This window comes from Anabrus simplex, chromosome 1 (assembly GCF_040414725.1).
Source record: "Anabrus simplex isolate iqAnaSimp1 chromosome 1, ASM4041472v1, whole genome shotgun sequence".
NCBI classification, from domain to species: domain Eukaryota; kingdom Metazoa; phylum Arthropoda; class Insecta; order Orthoptera; family Tettigoniidae; genus Anabrus; species Anabrus simplex.
Genome location: NC_090265.1, coordinates 559,100,275 through 559,113,159, shown reverse-complemented (window position 1 = coordinate 559,113,159; position 12,885 = coordinate 559,100,275). Strand labels below are relative to the sequence as shown.

The window sequence follows — 12,885 nt, the reverse complement described above, 5'->3', positions numbered from 1 at the left end:
GTGACTAACGACTAATATTCTTGTTCTTATAATCACATGTTAGATCCCTGGCAAGAATAGAGTTATCAAGACCTAAAAAATGACAGTTCATCATGATGTTCATGTCGGCATGTAAAGGAACATAGGTTTGTTCATGAGATGTCCACCCGCTGAGGTTCAAACGGTCAGCATTCTAATTTATCTACACAGAGTTTTCGATTACACTCTTTGTGGCACTCAGTGTAATTGAATTCAGTGATCTGACCTGGTAGGAAGATTGCTCGTTGATTTGAATGGAAGCACAATGACCGAGGACGCAAACAGTCCTACACTACTTTTTTTTAATTATTTGCAATACAAAAGCCGGCCCCGTGGTGTAGGGGTAGCATGTTTGCCTCTTATCCGGAGTTCCCGCGTTCGATTCCCTTCCAGGTCAGGGATTTTTACCTGGACCTGAGGGCTAGTTCGAGGTCCACTCTGCCTACGTGATTAGAATTGAGGAGCTATCTGTCGGTGAGATAGCGGCCCCAGTCTAGAAAGCCAAGAATAACGGCCGAGAGGATTCGTCGTGCTGACCGTACGACACCTCGTAATCTGCAGGCCTTTGGGCCAAGGCCCTTCAAGGGCTGTAGTGCCATGGGGTTGGGGGTTACAATACATAAACAAAATTATTGCATAATGGGACCATAAACCATAAACTTTCCCGTTCATATTACTATTAACAGATGATTAAGTACTGTAGTTCTTGCAGAATGTGAAGGCGACTTACAGTGACCAATATTTAGCTTATATTTGATATCAGAGCAGGATATGGAGATTTTCAACCCAGCCCCTGAGACAATCCAGGAACAGATCGGACAAAATTCCGCAAATGTCTGTCTTCGGCCTGTGTAATAAGAGCTATGTAGCATTAGGATAGAACTGCCGTTGTTTCAGTAGTGGTGGAAGCACCAAAAAAAATTCTCCACCATCTGAACAATGCACTTCATCAGCAAAACGTCAAGAACTAGAAAGAACATGTATGTACCTTAAGTACTTTGCTCGAGAGCTCGTTTCATCCGAATAGCCCAGCCATCATATTTCACAGAAAGCACTACCCTTGCTGAAGAGGCGCTCTAGGGAAATGAGGAGTGAGGTAATTTCCCGTCGCTTTCCCCGCCGGAAAAGAAGGTATTGTTACTTATTCGTCTGCCATGTTCACTGGAGTGCGTTATTATTATTATTTATTATTATTATTATTATTATTATTATTATTATTATTATTATTATTATTATTATTGTCCGACTCGTTGGCTGAACGGTCAGCGTACTGGCCTTCGGTTCAGAGGGTTCGGGGTTCGATTCCCGGCCGGGTCGTGGATTTTAACCTTAATTGGTTAATTTCAATGGCACGGTGGCTGGGTGTATGTGTTGTCTTCATCATCATTTCATCCTCATCACGACGCGCAGGTCGCTTACGGGAGTCAAATAGAAAGACCTGCATCTGGCAAGCGGAACCCGTCCTGGGATATTCCAGCACTAAAAGCCATACGACATTTCATTTCATTATTATTATTCATGGTGTTAGTTACTGTAGTCACGTCCTAGTTCGTGAACAAGGGACAACGGCTGAGTGGCCTAGTAAGTAGTCCTGAGAGTCGGAAAACCAGTTGCTATGGAATGGGAGTGGGCATCTCGGACATATTCTGAGTCATGCCCCTCTTTGCGCTCAGACGGTTAGGACTATACAATTCCCCGGTGGTCCATAATCCGTTAGTGGAGAGACCCTCACTTGGACTATAATCAGGTAGGGTAGCATCCTGCTTCATGAATTTACCGAGCTCAGAACACTTTAAGCAAGCCTCGGACCTATGGGAGTAACGGAGTCCCACTCCCATTTGACAGACGAGAAACTCCTTGGAAACAACTTAGTGAACGAAATGGAATTCCATGGAGAGATATCAATATTAATGGGGCTTATGGAAGAAAGAAAGCAGAACTGGCTGAGTCAGCAAAGAGGACAAGTTTTATGAAGTATTGAGTATTGAGGGTCAACAGCAAGGATAGGATAGTGCTAACGGGCGATTTCAATGCGAGAGTTGGGAATAGAACTGAAGGATATGAAAGGGTGATTGGTAAATGTGGGGAAGATATGGAAGCTAATGGGAATGGGAAGCGTGTGCTGGACTTCTGTGCTAGTATGGGTTTAGCAGTTCAAGCATAAGGCTATTCACCGCTACACATGGGAGGCTAGGGGTACCAGATTCATAATAGACTATATCTTAACCGACTTCGAACTCAAGAATTCCTTACGAATGTACGAGTTTTCCGGGGATTTTTGGATGATACAGACCACTACCTGAAATGCAGTGAAATACGTATCCCTAAGCCTAGGATAGAGAAAGTGAAATCTGTCTGCAAACGAATAAGGGTCGAAAATCTCCAGGACAAGGAAATTAAACAGAAGTACATGGATATGATTAGTGTAAAGTTTCAAACAGTAGACAGTAAGCAGGTTCAGGATATAGAAAGAGAATGGGTGGCATATAAGGATGCTGTAGTAGAAACAGCAAGGGAATGCCTAGGAACAACTGTGTGTAAAATGGGAAAAAGCGAACATCTTGGTGGAATGATGAAGTGAGAGCAGCTTGTAAACGTGAAAGGAAGGCTTATCAGAAATGGCTCCAAACAAGGGCCGATGCAGACAGGGAATTGTACGTAGATGAAAGAAACAGAACGAAACAAATAGTTGTTGAATTCAAAAAGAAGTCGTGGGTAGATTTTGGTAATAACCTGGAAAGGCTAGGTCAAGCAGCAGGGAAACCTTTCTGGATGGTAATTTAAAAAATCTTAGGAAGGGAGGGAGAAAAAAAATGAACACTGTTTTGGGTAATTCAGGTGAACTCATAACAGATCCCAGGGAATCACTTGAGAGGTGGAGGGAATATTTTCAACATCTTTTCAATGTGAAAAGAAATCTTTCTGGTGGTGTTGCGAACAGCCAAGCTCATGGGGAGGAGGAAAATGTTGGTGAAATTACGCTTGAGAAAGTGGAAAGGATGGTAAATAAACTCAATTTTCATAAAGCAGCAGGAATAGATGAAATTAGACCTGAAATGGTAAAGTATAGTGGGAAGACAGGGATGAAATGGCTTTATAGATCAGCATGGAGTGTTGGTAAGATACCTTCAGATTGGACAAAAGCAGTAATTTCACCTATCTATAAGCATGGTAACAGGAAGGATTGCAACAACTATCGAGGTATCTCATTGATTAGTATACCAGGCCAAGTATTCACTGACATTTTGGAAGGGAGGGTGCGATCAGTGGTTGAGAAGTTGGATGAAAAAACAGTGTGGTTTCAGACCACAGAGGGGCTGTCAGGATCAGATTTTCAGTATGCACCAGATAATTGAAAAATGCTACGACAGGAATAGACAGCTTTGTTTATGTTTCATAGACCTAGAGAAAGCATATGACAGGTTACCGAGAGAAAAGATGTTCCCCATACTGGGGGACTGTGTAATTAATGGTAAATTATTAAAATCAATCAAAGGCATTTATGGTGACAATTGGGCTTCAGTGAGAATTGATGGTAGAATGAGTTCTTGGTTCAGGGTACTTACAGGAGTTAGACAAGGCTGTAATCTTTCACCTTTGCTGTTCGTAGTTTACATGGATCATCTGCTGAAAGGTATAAAGTGGCAGGGAGGAATTCAGTTAGGTGGAAATTTAGTAAGCAGTCTGGCCTATGCTGACGACTTGGTCTTAATGGCAGATTGTGCCGAAAGCACAATATCTTGGAACTTGAAAATAGGTGCAATGAGTATGGTATGAAAATTAGCTTTTCGAAGACTAAGTTGATGTCAGTAGGTAAGAAATTCAACAGAACTGAACGTCAGATTGGTGAAACAAAGTTGAAACAGGTTGATAATATCAAGTATTTAGGTTGTGCGTTCTCCCAGGATGGTAATATAGTACGTGAAATTGAATCAAGATGCAGTAAAGATAATACAGTGAATTGGCAGTTGCGATCAACAGTATTAAGTAAGAAGGAAGTCAGCTCCCGGACGAAACTATCTTTACATCAGTCTGTTTTCAGACCAACTTTGCTTTACGGGAGCGAAAGCTGGGTGGACTCAGGGTATCTTATAAGTTAGAAGTAACAGAGAAAGTAGCGAGAATGATTTCTGGTACAAACAGGTGGGAACAATGGCAGGAGGGTACTCGGAATGAGGAGATAAAGGCTAAGTTAGGAATGAACTCCATGGATGAAGCTGTACGCATAAACCGGCTTCAGTGGTGGGGTCATGTGAGGCGAATGGAGGAGGATATGTTACCTAGGAGAATAATGGACTCTGTTATGGAGGGTAAGAGAAGTAGAGGAAGACCAAGACGACGATGGTTAGACTCAGTTTCTAACGGGTTTTTTTGTTTTGCTTTACGTCGCATTGACACAGATAAGTCTTATGGCGACGATAGGATAGGAAAGGCCTAGGAATGGAAAGGAAGCGGCCGTGGCTTTAATTAAGGTAAAGCCCCAGCATTTGTCTGGTGTAAAAATGGGAAACCACGGAAAACCATTTTCAGGGCTGCCGACAGTGGGGTTCGAACCCACTATCTCCCGATTGCTGGATACTGGCTCTAACGATTTAAAGATAAGAGGTATAGAACTAAATTAGACCACGGCACTAGTTGCAGATAGAGGATTGTGGTGACATTTAGTAAATTCACAGAGGCTTGCAGACTGAACGCTAAAAGGCATAACGGTCTATAATGATTATCTATGTATATTATTATTATTATTATTATTATTATTATTATTATTATTATTATTATTACCGCGCAGGTGGCTGTGGAGTTTGGGTCGCGTAGCTATCAGCATGAATTCGGGTGATAGTGGCTTTGAACCCTACTGTCGGCAGCCCTGAATATGGTTTTCCGTGGTTTCCTATTTTCACACCAGGCAAATGCTGGGGACCTTAATTAAGGCCACACTCACTTCCTTCCCACTCCTAGACCTTTCCTATCCCATCGTCGCCATAGGACCTATCTGTGTCGGTGCGACGTGAATCAGATTGTAAAATTATTATTATTATTATTAGGCTATTATTATTATTATTATTATTATTATTATTATTATTATTATTATTATTATTATTTATGTTTCAGTAAATATTTCTAGGCTTGGAAAAAGTGGCTCAAAACTACATTTAGTGTATCTAGGGTATGTTTAGAAGAACCTGTAGGGAAAGATACTAATTAATGTTACTGATTTTTACGTCCCACTAACTACTTTTACGATTTTCGGTAGGAAAGATACTCGGAATGGTTAGCCTATTTAAAGTTCCCCAGTCCTAGGATGGGCAGCTTATTTTTTTTCACTTCTGAGTCCTTTCGTAGTGGAAAAGTTCAAATTCGTAGTACTGAAGGAAGTACTTACAGTTATGCATAACTGGGAAACTATCCTCTCTTGATAGTATGCAATCCAATCCCGATGGCGCAACAGCCCCGAAGTACCATGGCCTACCAAGCAACCGCTGCTCAACCCGAAGACCTGCGGATTACGAGGTGTCGTGTGACTGGCACGACGAATCCTCTCGGAAGTTATTCTTGGTTTTCTAGACCGGGGCCACTATCTCACCGTCAGATAGCTCCTCGATTGTAAGCCCGTAGGCTGAGTGGATCTCGAACCAGCCCTCAGGTCCAGGTAAAAATCCCTGACCTGGCCGGGAATCGAACGCGAGAGCCGCAGGTAAGAGGCAGACACGCTACCCTCACACCGCGTGCCGGCCTCTCTTGATACTAATGAGGAGAAAACAACGGGAGAAATCTGGCCCTTCGAAGTATCCGAGTATCGGAGAAAGAAAGTGACTGATTCTTGCAATGCTCCCACTTACTTACAGACAAGCCACTTCTATATTTCCTGTTCGACCTCCTTTGGTCAACTTTTGTTCTCTTCCGACCCCCACGGTATTAAGTTTGCGAGAACTAGCGAGTCGTTCATTTTCATTCCCTTCATGGCCCTTCCTTCTCTTCTCTTCTCTTCTCTTCTCTTCTCTTCTCTTCTCTTCTCTTCTCTTCTCTTATACGTTTTTTATCCTCCGATTAGTGATTTTTTTGGTAGTAGTTTAACGTCGCACGAACTCAGATAAGTTTTCGGTGACGAGTCATGATCTAGGATTTGGAAGGAACAGACAGTGGCCTTAATTAAGGTTCAGCCCCTGCATTCACCTGGCGTGAAAATGGGAAACCGCAGAATAACATTTTCAGGACTGCCAATGATGGGGTTGGAAAGCACCATGTGCCGAATGCCACCTTACAGTTACATGGCCCATATTGCACTGCCAACTGTTTAGTATTAAGAGAAGGTGCTTGCTCGGTTGTACTTCCTCCACCACCAACAGAAACAACAACAACAACAATATTACTGTCTGGGACGTGTTCAGCTTAGCATATCCATAGAATTATTCGAAGAATAACCGGGTAAACCACATTCAGGACTAACACTGTCAGAGATGGAATATAAACCTCATACAACTCGACATAATATCAGAATGAATGTTGCCTACGTGTCTGAAATAAGCAACTCCAAAACTATGAATATGCCACAGATCGAGCTCGATAGCTGCAGTCGCTTAAGTGCGGCTAGTATCCAGTATAAGGGAGATAGTGGGTTCGAATCCCACTGTCGGCAGCCCTGAAAATGGTTTTCCGTGGTTTCCCATTTTCACGCTAGGCAAATGCCGGGGCCTGTACTTTAATTAAAGCCACGGCCGCTTCCCTTCCACTCCTAACCCTTTCCTGTCCCATCGTCCCCATAAGACCTGTCTGAGTCGGAGCGACGTAAAGCAACTTAAAAAATAATGCCACAGTGATAATTTCTCGATTTTGGTGTGATTTCCCGAAATTTGGATGATCTATGGCATTAGTCTCCCACTTCCCACCTAAAGACAACTATTTCCCGAATTCTCCAATTTTATCTTATCTTTCAGCAGTTTTAATTTGTCACAACATAATATTATGACTACTTCGTTCGAATAATCGATACTGCATAATGACTTCCTCGAGTTATCTAATGGGTTTTCTTTATGGTAATAATGAATCGCGAATGGTCAGCAAACAGGAATAGATGCTCCACTCGCCTATTGAAATCAGACTGCAAGTATATGTAAATTCCAAACAACAAACTTCTACATAGTTTTATAAAAATGTAGTTAAAAGTTCTCAGTGACTCCACGTCTTCATAAAAATATCAACATTAAATCAATCTCAAGTAAAGAAATCTGCGTAATTTGCATCGCTGTGTATTATGTTTTTGTGTTATTTTATTAATTTAGAATAATTCAACAGTCAAGTACTAAAAATACAGTTTCTTGATAAGATTTTACATACTAATTTAATGTTCATAAACTTCAGTACTTTCTATAACACAACCATCTTCTAGTTCAAGTGTATTACGGATGAAGAATTTCAAGTGCTAAAAATGTGTCGATTTCCCTCATTTTTATCAAAAATGGTTTAAAATCTTTACATCGGTCTATTTTCAGACCAACTTTGGTTTACGGGAGCGAAAGCTGGGTGGACTTAGGATATCGTATTCGTAAGTTAGAAGTAACAGACATGAAAGTAACGAGAATGATCAATGGTACAAACGGGTGGGACAATGGCAGGGGTGCTCAGAATGAGGAGATAAAGGCTAAGTTAGGAATGAACTCGATGGATGAAGGTGTACGCATAAACCGGCTTTGGTAGTGAGTCATGTGAGGCGAATGGAGGAGGATAGGTTTCCTGGGAGAATAATGGATTCTGTTATAAAGGGTAAGAGAAGTAGAGGGAGACGAAGCCGACGATGGTTAGACTCAGTTTCTAACGATTTAAAGATAACAGGTATAGAAATAAATGAGGCCACAGCCCTAGTTGCAAATAGAGGATTGTGGCGACGTTTAATAAATTCACAGAGCCTTGCAGACTGAACGCTGAAAGTCATAACGGTCTATAATGAAGTATGTATGTATGTATGTATGTATGTATGTATGTATGTATGTATGTATGTATGTATGTATGTATGTATGTATGTATGTATGTATGTATGTATGTATGTATGTATGTTTCTATGAAAAATATCAGACAACTATACACAGTAATGTTACTCAGTCATCCACTACCGCCTATGGAGTAAGAATATGCTGTTCAGATGGCTAATAGTGAACTGCGCCAGGGGGCAGAGGAGTAAGGATGGTCTAAACGGGCGTCACCCCGTAGAAGACCCACCGTACCCCAGCAGCGTACGGAATAAAAGCTTTTCTGTAGGTAGGATACTATATATATACTCTACTTCCCGAAAAGTGTGTAAATTGTGCCAGTGGTCAACTTCGGGACTTTTCCGCTTCTGTGGTCATAATTCCTCGGCCACCGACAAAGTTGGCCGAACGGTTAGGGTTGCACAGCTGTGAGCTTGCATTCAGGAGATAGTGGGTTCGAACCCCCACTGTCGGCAGCCCTGAAAATGGTTTTCCATCGTTACGCAATTTTCACACCAGGAAAATCCTGGGGCTGTACCTTAATTAAGGCCCCGGCCGCTTCCTTCCCACTCCTAGCCCTTTCCTATCCCATCGTCGCTGTAAGACCTATCTGTGTCGGTGCGACGTAATGCAAATTGTAAAACAAAATCTCTCGACCGTACGCGAGTACCTACCCAGCGGAACAAATTCAAAACATAGAGTATCGATAGGAAACGTATCAATACACGAAAACATTCCTAAAGGAAGTAGTGTCTTTCCAGAGGCGGCAAACGTTATAAACTCAATAAATAATATGAAATTGTGTGCAAGTACTTAGTATATCATTGAGTATTTATATAATATAGAGCGTTCCTAAAGTCAGCGCAATCAAATTTCTGATAATTTTCTAAAGTTGTATCTTATAAAAACATCTAATGATTACATATACTTTTTGCGCATTCCTTTACGTAAAGAAAAATGAATATTTAACTTCGACAGAAATATTCCAGAAGTGTTGAGAATAATAAATGCACAAACACAAAACTAAATTGTTTCCAGCAGTTCCAGTCCACTAGGGTTTTTGGAAATGAGCACAATTATCTTTCCGAGACAATTCTACCCGCCTACATAAGTTTTGCGACACTTTTCCCAAAGTTACCGGTGTTATTTCTAAATATATTTAGAAATTGCGTGTTTGAGTTCGCGTAGTGAATACGGATATTCTTTGTACGCTATTTCCGTTAAATAACCCACAGAAAGAGGTCTGGAAAGGTCGAATTGGGCGAGCGGGGAAGAGACAAATATTTCTTGAGATCTTTCTCGCTTCCTTTCTTTTTCTTTCTTTCTTAATGAGTTTACCATCCAGGGTTGGCTTTTCCCTCGGACTCAGGGAGGGATCTTACCTCTACCGCCTCAAGGGCACTGTCCTGGAGCGTGAGACATTTGGTCGGGGATACAGTCGAAAAGAGGACCAGTACCTCACTCAGGCGATCTCACCTACTATGCTGAACAGGGGCCTTGCGGGGTGTGGGAAAACGGGAAGGAATAGGGAGGCAAGCGGCCGTAGCCTTTAGTTAGCTACCATCCCGGCATTTGCGTGGAGAAGTGAGAAACCACTTCGAGGATGGCCAAGGTGGGAATCGAACCCCCTCTACTCAGTTGAGCACCCAACGCTGAGTGGAGCCTGTTCTAATCCTCGTACCACGTTTCAAATTTCGTGGGAGAGCTGGGAATTGTATCCGGGCTCTGGGAGTGGCAGCTAATCACATTAACCACTACACCACAGAGGCGGACTTCTTGAGATCTTTTACCGAAAAAATCGTGCTGTATTTTTTCATGTTCTCGTTAGCAGTATGACAAGTCGCACCTGTCTTGCTAGAAATGTCAGTAGCACCACCCTCTTGCAATAAAGCCACACGATACTGCATTAAATTTCTACATACGCTGCCATCAATTGTTTTATAAAAATTTAGGGACTCGATGATCCTTCTTCGGGATATGGCACACCAGACACCGAGGTTTTTCTGAATGAAACGATACTTCACGCAAGGCCTTAGGTTTTGCACTTCGTTGTCTAAAGGGAGGCCGTGTCACAAAACTGGCACCGAGCGCGTTGATTAGGATCGCGCAGCTGTGAAGTTGCATTCGGGAGATAGTTGGTTCGAATCCCACCGTCAGCAGCCCTGAAGATGGTTTTCCATTTTCACTCCAGACAAGTGCTGGGGCTTTATCTTAATTAAAGCTACAACCGCTAACTTCCCAATCCTAGCACTTCCTTCCGTCACCCAAAAATCTTCGATGTGTTAATGCAACGTTAAGCAAGTAGCAAAAATAAACAAAAAAAACGGCATACAAGATCATACATGACAGATTTACATGGTGTGGTTTCGGAAACCAGAAATGGAAGGGGGCGGCTCCCATTTTTTTTCTAGGGGCTTCACATCGCACCGACACAGATAGGTCTTATGGCGACGATGGGACAGGGAAGGGCTAGGAGTGGGAAGTGGCCGTGGACTTACTTAAGGTACAGCCCCAGCATTTGCCTGGTGTGAAAATGGGAAACCACGGAAAACCATCTTCAGAGCTGCCGACAGTGGGGTTCGAACCCACTATCTCCCGAATACTGGATACTGGCCGCACTTAAGCGACTGCAGCTATCGAGCTCGGTTTCAGAACTTACGATAAAGGTGTTTTGAGAATGCAAATATCAAAATAACAGAGAAGAGCAATAATGTAGCTGAAGCTAATCCATCTCATCCTAATAAAATTCTAATCAAAATTTGGTCTAATAATTAAAAATATTATTGACAAAACAAATATTAAAACCAAAATAACAAACCGATTATTAGTTACGTCTTCATTCTTCCACACATCTATCATCATAACATTTTGCACTCAAATTAACCTTCCAACAATGCGATCTGGTATGCGCGCAAAAAAGAAAAGCATTGTCAACTGCTTGATCTTGTGCACCTCATTCCGTACTATGACAATACACACACCGGCCGTTCTATTAGGTCTGAGAATGTCCCACAGTCAAGCTTATCAACTCATCCCGTCAGGTACGTGTCCTTCGATTTTTTAAAGTTAGAGTGCGCTGACTTTATGAACGCTTTGTATCTACTGTATTTGTGTAACTGGCTGTAGTACCCGTCGTGGGCGGGACAATCACATAGCATATGCAAAGTTATTTAACTCCCCATCTACTTTCTGCCAATATTAATTTAAGCAGGCTGTTTTACGCGCTACGCAGCAGTATTCCCATCTATTGGAGATGCGTGGCAGCTGAAGAGACAAATCACATTACGGCAATAGTCAATGTAATCGTTGATCAGTTTTATGCGATTTCGATATTGTAGGCCTTCATATTTAGTTTTCTTCCGACTCTGTGATATTAGGGATTCTAATGAAAAGGGAGTCCGTCCTTCTTCCATGACTCCACCTTGCCTTCTTCCAGCGATCGTTCCTTTACGACTTTCTTATTCTTGTCGATATGGCCCGATGGCCCACGCGGTTTTAAAGCTTAATACAATCATGGAAAATTTTAAGTTCCCATGGAAGGAATTAGATATTTTTCACCAATGAGCATTTCAAAAACAGATCAGATGTAAGGCTTTTCAGGCGCTGGTGATAGAGCAAACACCTGAAAAGCCTTACATCTGATCTGTTAATACAATCATGACAAAACCATCGCCAGTTAACACCTCTTCTTCTTCGTTTCTTTACGACTTCTTTTTCCCCACACCTGTGGGGTCGCGGGTGCGAACTGCGGCGCACATGTGGATTTGGTCATGTTTTACGGCCGGATGCCCTTACTGACGCCAACTCTATATGGAGAGATTTATAATCACTAGTGCGTGTTTCTGTGGTGGTTGGTAGTGTGGTAGGTTGTCTGAATATGAAGAGGAAAGTGTTGGGACGGACACAAACACCCAGTCCTCGAGCCAGAAGAATTAATCAGAACATCGCCAGTTAACACCATGCTCATTGAACAATATTTCCATTTCGGCGTTGATATGGCTTAAGCAACGAAAGTCTAAATTAATGGATTCTATTATCATAGTCGGTACAGTAAAACCGTATAAGACATAAATGATCGTAAATTGTATTCTCTATAACTTCTGCTGTGTAGTACTTTTTGATACGACCAATAACATAGGGGTATTTAAAAAATTAAATTTTAGGTGCCTTCCCATAAACTAACATTGTATCCAAAGTGAATAAAAGTATTTATAGCACAGACTATAGCACCTTATTCCCTGACTTTATATACCGATTTACCGAGCTCGATAGCTGCAGTCGCTTAAGTGCGGCCAGTATCCAGTATTCGGGAGATAGTAGGTTCGAATCCCACTGTCGGCAGCCCTGAAAATGGTTTTCCGTGGTTTCCCATTTTCACACCAGGCAAATGCTGGGGCTGTACCTTAATAAGGCCACGGCCGCTTCCTTCCCACTCCTAGCCCTTCCCTGTCCCATCGTCGCCATAAGACCTATCTGTGTCGGTGCGACGTAAAGCAACTAGCAAAAAAATATATACCGATTTTCATTACATTCTATTCACCCCTTTTCTCGTGGTTCTACGTTGATATGGACTTAGCAAAAATATCGAAATTCATGAAAATCTCTGTTATCATAGCCAGTACGGTAAAAATGTATAAGACATAAATGATCGGAAATGTAATTCTATATAACTTTAGTTATGTAGTATTTATAGGTAGGACTAAAAATAACATAGATATTTGAGAATTAAATTTTAGGCCTTCCCCTAAACTACCATTTCACTCAGCGTGAATATATTTCTCGCCTAGAGTGTAGTGTCTCAATTCCCGTCTTTAGATATCTATTTTCATTATATTTTCTTTAGCCATTTTCTCATTATGCGCTTACGTACGTACATACATTCATATACATACACACACGTTGT

The 12,885-nt window shown here is 41.8% G+C and overlaps 1 protein-coding gene and 1 long non-coding RNA gene across 2 annotated transcripts in view; one reads left to right on the top strand and one right to left on the bottom strand.

Annotated features, from left to right (window-relative positions):
- LOC137496941 (uncharacterized) overlaps window positions 1-12,885 on the top strand; it is a 179,830-nt gene that overhangs the window by 72,396 nt on the left and 94,549 nt on the right. The window lies entirely within an intron of this gene.
- Window positions 1-12,885, bottom strand: part of LOC136869658 (uncharacterized) — a 94,313-nt gene that overhangs the window by 13,342 nt on the left and 68,086 nt on the right. The window lies entirely within an intron of this gene.